Raw genomic sequence first — 11,056 nt, 5'->3', positions numbered from 1 at the left:
CCGTGCGGCGTACTTAGCCGCAATGCACACTGGGAAATGTAGGCGCCCGGCGCATGCGCAGTTGCAAAAAAAGTAAAAAATGTAAGGTCAAGCACAATTAACATACAACACGCCCCCTAACACACATTTGAATTAGGCGCCCTTACGCCCGCCGATTTAGGCTACGCCGCCGTAACTTAGCAGGTAAGTACATTGTGAATCATGTACTTGCCTAGCTAACTTACGGCGGCGTAGCTTAAATGCCTTAAGCTACGCCGCCGCAAAGTTAAGGCCATGTACTTGAATCTAGCTAAGAATGCGTAAATCAGCGAGATACGCCTATTCACGAACGTACGCTTGCCCGTCGCAGTAAAGTTACGCCGTTTACGTAAGGCGTTTTCAGGCGTAAAGTTAGTCCAACAAATAGCTGGCCTAGCCAATGTTAAGTATGGACGTCGTTCCCGCGTCAAATTTTTACATTTTTACGTCGTTTGCGTAAGTCCTCCGTGAATGGGGCTGGACGTAATTTACGTTCACGTCGAAACCAATAAGTCCTTGTGGCGTAATTTGGAGCATGCGCACTGGGATACGTCCACGGACGGCGCATGCGTCGTTCGTTTAAAACGTCATTTACGTGGGGTCATGGTTTATTTACATAAAACACGCCCACCTCAACACAATTTGAATTAGGCGGGCTTACGCCGGCCCATTTACGCTACGCTGCCGTAACTTAGGACGCAAGTTCTTTGTGAATACAGCACTTGCCTCTCAAACTTACGGCAGCGTAGCGTAAATACGATATGCTACGCCGGCTAAAGCATACGCCGCCCTACGTGAATCCAGCTATAAATCTGCAATGTAGAGACCTTCTTGACTACCGGAGCCGGCCCGTCGGTAGCGGCGAAGGCGATCGGGTCCTTTCAGCTGCTGTGTGGGGATGCGAGTGAGGGCAAGATGGCCCCCACCCATCCCCATAGCATTGCTGGGCGGAAGTGACGTCAAAACGTCAGTCCCGCCCAGCGTCTTAAAGAAACATTTTTTTGTTGTCCTTTTTTCAAATGACAACATTTCCATTTTTTTTTTATTTTTTTTTAAAGCGCCCCGTCCCGACGAGCTCGCGCGCAGAAGCGAACGCATACGCGAGTAGCGCCCGCATATGAAAACGGTGTTCAAACCACACAAGTGAGGTATCGCCGCGATCGTTAGAGCGAGAGCAATCATTTTAGCCCTAGCCCTCCTCTGTAGCTCAAAAAATGAAACCTATAGAATTTTTTAAACGTCGCCTATGGAGATTTTTAAGGGTAAAAGTTTGACGCCATGCCACGAGCAGGCGCAATTTTTAAGCGTGACATGTTGGGTATCATTTTACTCGGCGTAACATTATCTTTCACAATATATAAAAAGATTGGGCCAAATTTATTTTTTTCTTATTTTTTAATTCAAAAAAGTGATTTTTTTCCAAAAAAAGTGTGCTTGTAAGACCGCTTTGCAAATACGGTGTGACATAAAGTATTGCAATGACCGCCATTTTATTCTCTAGGGTGTTAGAAAAAAATATATATAATGTTTGGGGGTTTTAAGTAATTTTCTGAAAAACACCTTCTGTCCTTAAGTGGTTAAAATGTACTGTATAGGAACAATGTCATAGTATGGCCTCAACTCATACACCTTCATCAGAATTTGCATATAGAAATGTATTGGCAGTTGTATGTTTGGTCTGCAGGATTATTCCAAGTGGTACTAGTGAAGAAATTATTATACCAATATAACAGGACAACTTTTTTTTTACAAAAGGTCATTAGGATATCAAGGATATAGTGATGCCATAGAAGGGTGTGAGGAACAGATCATCCTAAAACTCTGTTGGGGTTAAAGTACACATGTGCTACACCCAAGATAGCCGATTTTGTTTTTGCTATAATCAGAATTTGCTTATCTCCACCGGGAACAATGATGTTGCAAGGTTAAGAACATGAAGTAAGTTTCTGTTAAAAAAAAAAGAACATGAAGTAAGGCGTGTTTAACCCCTTCAATACAGGGCCCTAAAACCCACCTCCATACCGGGCCTATTCTGGCACTTCTCTCCTACATGTACAAATCATCATTCTTTTTCTAGAAAATTACTCAGAACCAGTGGCGGCCCGTCCATAGGGGGCGCCCCCCCCCCCCTCCTGTAGTCACAAAAAATAATAATAATAATAATAATCATAAAAAAATAAATAAAATAACGGGCCCTTTAAGAATTTTTATTTTCCTTAAAATTTCATTTTTAATTAAACTAAGTGCAGTGATGGCGGTCCATCTATAGAGGGCGCTGCAGCGCCGCCGGCTCTCACGCATAACATACATTCATTGCATTGCATGAATCTATGTTATTGTCGCCGCTGCCGCTGGTCTATTCAGATGGCCGGACATTGAGCGCCGACCACCTGAATAACGGCAGCTGGTTGGCTGTGCGGAAGTGTCTATCAGAGCCAGCGGCTTTCCGAGTACAGCCCTCGGCTCCCGGATGTCTTATCCTCGGAACGGGGGGTGCGTTCCTTGGATAAGACTGACGGCCGTCTCAGCCAATCAGGTTCCCGGATTCTGGTTATCAATAACCTGATTGGCTGAAGCATCACCAAGGCGGGAGAAGACATCAACGGACATGGAAGCAGAAAGGTAAGTGCATTTTACAGGGCACAGCGGCGACAATGGGCACAGAGGCGACAAAGGGCACAGTGGCATCAATGGGTACAGTGGTGACAAAGGGCACAGTGGTAACAATGGGCACAGTGGCAACAATTAAAGAGCACAGTGACATGCACAGTGGCAGCAATGGGCACAGTGGTGACAATGGGCACAGTGGCAACAATTAAAGGGCACAGTGACATGCACAGTGGCAACAATGGGCACAGTGGCAACAATTAAAGGGCACAGTGGTGACAATTGGCACAGTGGCTGCGTTTGATGGCATGACACAGTGGTGACAATTGATGGCACAGTGGCTGCGTTTGATGGCATGGCACAGTGATGACAATTGATGGCACAGTGGCTGCGTTTGATGGCATGGCACAGTGGTGACAATTGATGGCACAGTGGCTGCATTTGATAGGCACAGTGAGGCTGCAATTTTTTTTTTTCGTTTGGGCCCCCCAAAAATTTTGAGCACCAGCCGCCACTGCTCAGAACCCCCAAACATTATGGGCCAGATTCAGGTACATCTGCGGCGGCGTAACGTATCGCATTTATGTTACACCGCCGCAAGTTTTACGGGCAAGTGCTTGATTCACAAAGCACTTGCCTGTAAAGTTGCGGCGGCGTAGCGTAAATCCCTCGTGCGCAAGCCCGCCTAATTCAAATGATCCGGGTAGGGGGCGTGGATCATTTAAATTAGGCGCGTTCCCGCGCCGAACGTACTGCGCATGCTCCATTTTGAAATTTTCCGCCGTGCTTTGCATGAAATGACGTCGCACCAACGTAATTTTTTGAACGTCGACGTGAGTTACGTCCTTTCCTATTCACGGACGACTTACGCAAAAAAAAATAAAAAATTCAAAATGCGACGCGGGAACGACGGCCATACTTTAACATGGCAGGTCTAAATATACGCCACAAAATAGCAGCTCTAACTATACGCCGGGAAAAGCCGACTAGCGATGACGTAAGAGAATGCGACGGACGCGCGTACCTTCGTGGATCGACGGAAAATGCTAATTAGCATACCCGACGCGGAAAACAACGCAAACTCCACCCAGCGAGCACCAAAGTATTGCACCTACGATCCGAAGGCGTACGAAGCCGTACGCCTGTCGGATCGAAGCCAGAAGCCGTCGTATCTTGGTTTGAGGATTCAAACTAAAGATACGACGCAGCAAATTTGAAAGTACGCCAGAGTATCAGTAGATACTCCGGCGTACTTCTTCTGTGAATCTGGCCCTTCATTTTTTTTAGCAGACACCCTAGGGAATAAAATAGCGGCCATTGCAACTTTTTATCTTGCACGATATTAGCGCAATAGTTTTTCAAACGCCTTTTTTTTTGTAAAACAAAATGGTTTCATGAATTAAAAAATAACAAAACAGTAAAGTTAGCCCAAGTTTTATGTAAAATATGAAAGATGATGTTACGCCGAGTAAATAGATACCTAACATGTCATGCTTTAAAATTGCGCACACTCATGGAATGGCGCCAAACTTCGTTACTTAAAAATCTCCATAGGCGAAGCTTTAAAATGTTTACAGGTTTCCAGTTTAGAGTTACAAAGGAGGTCTAGTGCTAGAATTGTTGCACACGCTCTAACGCACACGACGACACCTCACATGTGTGGTTTGAACGACGTTTACATACGTGGGCGGGACTTATGTGTGCGTTCGCTTCTGAGCGCAAGCTACCGGGGACAGGGGTGTTTTAATTTTTTTTATTTTTTTTTTATTTTACTTATTTATTTATTTTTTTACACTTTTTTTTACATTTTTTTTCCGATCGCTTTTATTCCTTTTACAAGGAATGTAAACATCCCTTGTAATAGGAATAGTGTGTGACAGGTCCTCTTTAAGGAGAGATGCGGGGTCAATAAGACCCCACATCTCTCCTCCAGGCTGAATGAGATTGTGAAAAAAAATTCACAGATCTCATTCTTACTAGCCGCAATTGCGGTTTGTTTACTTACGGGTACCCGGGCGTGACGTCATCACATCGCGCCCGCCGCCCGGGCCTCCGACGGTCATAGAGATGACTGGTGATCATCTGGTCACCAGTCATCTCTATGCTGCACATCCGTCGGACGGCGATCATCTCTCAGGGCCCCCAATGGGACGGGAGAGCCCGGAGAAGCACCGGATGGCGGCGGGAGGGGGGGATGTCCCCTCCCGCCGCCTATAAGAACGACGTGGAACTCCCGAGTGTGACGTCAAACACACTCAGGGAGACCAAATTTGAAGCGAGGCTTGGAGCTGAAGAGCAAGCCAAAGGAGGCAAGGAGAAAACATGCGTGGCTGTAGTCTTGACAATGCGTATCGGGGAGTGGCCCTTCCTCAGGTCATGATGTCATAAGCCTAGGCTAATGACCAGACAAGAAACAGGAAGTGGGCTGTATAAGGTATTTACTGGCAGAAAAAAAAATCTTTTACTTTCCAAACAACAACAAGGGCAGAAGATTTAATAGGTGGAAAGATGAAAAAATTACTAAAGGTCCACTTTAACCGCTTGCCGCCCACCGCACGCAGATATACGTCTGCAGCATGGCACGGGCAGGCAAAAGGACGTATATGTATGTCCCCTTTAAGATCGCGGCATTGTGGACGCGCACCCGCTGCAAGCTCGTTGACTCCGACCGCGGGTCCTGCTATCGTCCTGCGTCCCGCAATCGCATGCCCGCGATCGTGTCACGGTGAGGAAGAAGGGGAAAATGCTTATGTAAACAAGCATTTCCCCAGTTATCCTAGTGACAGGACAGTGTACACAGCTTCCTGTAATCGGAAGCTGTGATCAGTGTCATGTCACACACAGCCCATCCCCCCTACAGTTAGAACACATCCCTAGGCACACTTAACCCTTTCAGCGCCACCTAGTGGTTAACCCCTTCACTGCCAGTGTCATTTTCACAGTAATCAGTGCATTTTTATACCACTGATCGCTGTAAAAATGACAATGGTCCCAAAATGGTGTCAAAAGTGTCCGATGTGTCCGCCATAAAGTCGCAGTCACGATAAAAATCGCTGATCGCCGCCATTACTAGTAAAAAAAAATAATAATAATAAAAATGCAATAATTCTATCCCCTATTTTGTAGACACTATGGGGCAGATCCTTAAATAAAATTACGCCGGCGTATCTCTTGATACGCCGCGTAATTTAAAATTTTGCACGTCGTATCTTTGTTTTGGTATCCACAAAACAAGATACGACGGCATCTGTGTTAGATCCGACAGGCATACGTCTTCGTACGCCGTCGGGTCTTAGATGCAATTTTTCGGCTTCAGCTAGGTGGCGTTCCCGTTGTAATCTGCGTCGAGTACGCAAATTAGCTATTTCCGACGATCCACGAACGTACGACCGGCCGTCGCAGTTTTTTACGTCGTTTCCATTCGGCTTTTTCCGGCGTATAGTTAAAGCTGCTATATGGTGGCGTACTCAATGTTAAGTATGGCCGTCGTTCCCGCATCTAATTTTAAAAAGTTTTACGTCGTTTGCGTAAGTCGTCCGTGAATGGGGCTGGACGTAATTTACGTCCACGTCAAAACCAATGACGTCCTTGCGACTTCATTTAGAGCAATGCACGCCGGGAAATTTTAAGGACGGCGCATGCGCAGTTCGTTCGGCGCAGGGACGCGCTTCATTTAAATGAAACACGCCCCCTACCCGCCGAATTTGAATTACGCCGCGAGAGATACACTACGCCGCCGTAACTTACGGCGCAAATTCGTTGAGGATTCAAACCAACTCAAAGTAAGTTACAGCGGCGTATCGTATTTGACATCTGCGCCGGGCGCAGCGTATGTATGTGGATCTGCCCCTATAACTTTTGCGCAAGCCAATCAATGTACGCTTATTGCGATTTTTTTACCAAAAATATGTAGAAGAATACGTATCGGCCTAAACTGAGGAAAAAAAAAGTTTTTTTATATATTTTTTGGTGATATTTATTACAGCAAAAAGTAAAAATTATTGTTTTTTTTTCAAAATCGTCGCTCTATTTTTGTTTAAAGCGCAACAAATAAAAACCGCAGAGGTGATCAAATACCACCAAAAGAAAGCTCTATTTGTGGGGAAAAAAAGGACGTCAATTTTGTTTGGGAGCCACGTCGCGCGACTGCGCAATTGTCAGGTAAAGCGACGCAGTGCCGAATCGCAAAAAGTAGCCTGGTTTTTGACCAGCAAAATGGTCCGGAGCTTAAAGGGGTTGTAAAGGTTCATTTTTTATTTTCTAAATAGGTTCCTTTAAGCTAGTGCATTGTTGGTTCACTTACCTTTTCCTTCCATTTCCCTTCTAAATGTTTTTTTTTCCTTTGTCTGAATTTCTCACTTCCTGTTCCTCCTCAGTAAACTTGCCCCCATCATCTGGCTGGGGGTTAGTCAGAAAGAAACAGCTTACTGAGGAGGAACAGGAAGTGAGAAATTCAGACAAAGAAAAAAAAACATTTAGGGCCGGATTCAGAAAGAAGATACGACGGCGTATTTCCTGATACGCCGTCGTATTTCTGAGTCCGGCCGTCGTATCTATGCGCCTGATTCATAGAATCAGGTTACGCATAGATATGCCTAAGATCCGACAGGTGTAAGTGACTTACACTGTCGGATCTTAGGCTGCAATTCCAGGCCGGCCGCTAGGTGGCGCTTCCATATCTTTTACGCGTCGAATATGCTAATGAGCATTTACGCCGATTCAGAAACGAACGACCACCCGGCGCTTTTTTTTTACTTCGTTTGCGTTCGGCTTTTTCTGGCAGAAAGTTACCCCTGCTATAGCAGGGGTAAGTGCGGCGTATCCTATGTTAAGTATGGCCGTTGTTCCCGCGCCGAGTTTTGAATTTTTTACGTCGTTTGCGTAAGTCGTTTGCGAATATGGCCGGACGTAATTTACGTTAACGCCGAAACCAATGACGTCCTTGCAACGTAATTTGGAGCAATGCACGCTGGGAAAATTTGCGGACGGCGCATGCGCTGTTCGATCGGCGTGGGGACGCGCCTGATTTGAATAGTACATGCCCCCTAGCGGCGGAATTTGAATTCGGGGATTTGCGATACGCCGCCGCAACTTTAGAGGCAAGTGCTTTCTGAATATAGCACTTGCTTCAAAAAATTGCGGCGGCGTATCGTAAATCAGATAGGTTACGCAAATCTAAAGATCCGCTAACCTATCTGAATCTGGCCCTTATCAGGGAAATCAAAGGAAAAGGTAAGTAAACCAACAATGCACTAGATTAAAGGAAACTATTTAGAAAATAAAAAACGAACCTTTACAACCCCTTTACACTTAATGAAAGATGTGGCTATAAATACATTGAAGCGCGTCTTGAAGCAGCATTAAGAAGGTAAAGTTTATATGAAGTTATAGTGATTGGGTTAACATTCACTTTGTTTGTGCCTCAGCGCCATTGAATGATACATAACTTGACTTATCAGATACATAATGTTGGTCAATACTATAGATCGGCTGTCATAAAAAGATTTATCAAAGGATGGGCAGCCCTTGCAGAGCAGCTGAAACAAAAGTCACATTGAACTAAGTTTCCTTTTCGATAAAAAAAAAATTCTTCAAGGGTTACATCATTTTGCTCTCGTTCCAGAAAGGTCCCATTTGGCATTTTCTCCCTCGTTTTTTGCAGCACTGTGCAAGTCAGAAGAATGAAATACCTTCTAACAGCGGAGCCTTTGATGGCGAGGTTTGTACTTGATGTTCTTTGCGAATACTGCTGTACTGTATAATGTGACGATAGTTTACAGCATTGGAGCAGACTGTGAAAGCTTTGATGACTGCAACTTTTTTTAACACGATCCACAGAGATCTGCACCGGCTCAGCGTATGGGAGATACGCTACGCCGCTGTAACTTACTTTTTTAAACTTCGAATCCACAAAGAATTCGCGCCGTAAGTTACGGCGTCGTAGTCTATCTCTCGCGGCGTAAGGGCGCCTAATTCAAATCGGCGAGTAGGGGGGCGTGTTTCATTTAAATGAAGCGCGTCCCCGCGCCGAATGCATTGCGCTAAATGACGTCGCAAGGACGTCATATTTTTTAACATAGACGTGAATTACGTCCATCCCGATTCACGGACGACTTATGCAAAAAAAAAAAAATTCAAAATAAACGTGGGAACGACGGCCATACTTAACATGGCAAGTCTAACTATACGCCGCAAAACAGCAGCTTTAACTATACGCCGGAAAAAGCAGACTAGAGACGACGTAAGAGAATGCGACGGCCGCGCGTACGTTCGTGGATCGTTGGAAATAGCTAGTTTGCATACTCGACGCGGAAAACAACGAGAACTCCACCCAGCGGACGCCGAAGTATTGCATCTAAGATCCGAAGGCGTACGAAGCCGTACGCCAGTCGGATCTAACCCAGATGCCGTCGTATCTTGGTTTGAGGATTCAAACCAAAGATACGACGCGGGAAATTTGAAAGTACGCCGGCGTATTTGCTCTGTGGATCTGCCCCCATGTCTTCATCGCTTTATGCAGGACCCTAGTATGTATGATGCATGCATATTCTTAGCCCCCAAGTCCATAACTTTACATTTATCAACATTAAACCTCATCTGCCACATATTCCCAATTACAAATTACAAAAATACTGCAGCTGCTGACTTTTAAAATAAGGACACTTACCTGTCCAGGGCGCCCGCAATGTCGGCACCCGAAGCCGATCTATCGCTCAGCTCATGTGTGCTGCCGCCGCCATCTTTGGTTAGGGAATCAGAAAGCCTTGCGGCTTCACTTCCTGGTTCCCTAATGCGCATGCGCGACTCGCGCTGCGCAATTTCACTTGTCCCTGCTGTCTTCTGGGACCTGTGTGTCTTCCAGAAGAAAGCGGGGACGACGACAAAGGAAGTGGTGTAGATACCCACGGGTGGCTCGGGTATCTATGCCCAGAAGTGGGATCAAATACTTGTATTACACAGGTATCTGCTCTCCCCTCCTGAAAGGTGCCAAATGTGACACCGGAGGGGGGAGGGTTTCCGAAAAGTGGAAGTTCCATTTTTGGGTGGAATTCTGCTTAAGGACGTTATTATATTCTATAGCTTGGTGTCATCTGCAAACACTGAAATAGTAGTTTTAATCCCAGACCCTATATCATTTATTAAGTTAATAAAAAGTAATGTTCTGGATGTATTTATTATGCTGCAGTTTCTGTTGTATCTTTCTTTGCACTGCCTTTGTAACAGTGGGCCAATCGGTCCCATTTCTTTCATTCCTTTGTGTTTTATAGTCTTATTGGCATTTGTTATGTCTGACACCATTGTCATTTGATGTCTATTTGCATTTTTGTGTAGTGTCCTTGTCATAAACGGGGCTGCTAGTAAATTTTATTGGGCTAGGTGGTAACTAGCCTGGCTAATTCGTAGTCTTAATCAACTGGTTTTCTCCTAAGCTTGAGTTTAACTGAGATTTCTCTATTCTGTCAATAGGTGGCACTGTTGCCTTTGGCATTAAAATGATAGATTATAGTGAATTCAGGTTATGAGTGAATATACTTTTCTCAGTCAATCAGCAGGAGCTTCTTTGGCCGCTGAGGCTGCTGGGATAGTCTATTTGTTTGGGGAGAGTCAGTTGATTGGGGTTCTTTCCACTAGGGGTGAGCTCCGGCGTGTTCGCACACTCCACGGGCAGAGCCCGCCAGGAAGTCGGCATGGTGCTGCGTTAATCACAGGCAGGGAGACTTTTGCGCAGCTGCAGAGATCGGGACAATGTCTCCCTGCCTGTGATTAGCGCAGCCATGGGTTGCGAGCCCGCCGCTGGCGGCGCGCTTGCGACCCGGTCCTCTTCTCCGTGACCGTCCCTGCGGGAACGGCGGATCCGATCGCCGCCAGTATCGCGCGATCGGGTCACAGAGAGGAAGAACGGGGAGAGGTAAGTGTAAACAAGCCTCTTCCGTGCTTCCTAGTGAGCCTGTCACTTATCGTCTGTTCCCTGTCATAGGGAACGACGATCAGTGACGTCACGCGCCCAGCCACGCCCCCCCCCACATTAAGAATCACTCCCTTAGGGCACACTTGACCCCTACAGCGCCCCCCTCCTGGTTAACCCCTTCACTGCCAGTGTCATTTTAACAGTAACCAGTGCATTTTTATAGCACTTTTCACTGTAGAAAATGACCCAAATGGTCCCAAAATAGCGTCAAAAGTGTCCGATATGTCCGCCATAATGTCGCAGTCACGATAAAAATCGCTAATCGCCACCACTACTAGAAAGAAAAATATTTAAAAAAATGCAATAAAACTATCCCCTATTTGGTAGACGCTATAAATTTTGCACAAACCAATCAATAAACGCTTATTGCGATATTTATTTACCAAAAATATGTAGAAGAATACGTATTGGTTTAAACTAAGGAAGAAAAATGTTTTTTATATCTTTTTTGGGGGATATTTA

This window comes from Rana temporaria, chromosome 5 (genome assembly GCF_905171775.1).
Source record: "Rana temporaria chromosome 5, aRanTem1.1, whole genome shotgun sequence".
NCBI lineage: Eukaryota > Metazoa > Chordata > Amphibia > Anura > Ranidae > Rana > Rana temporaria.
Note: the sequence above shows the minus strand (reverse complement) of the source record.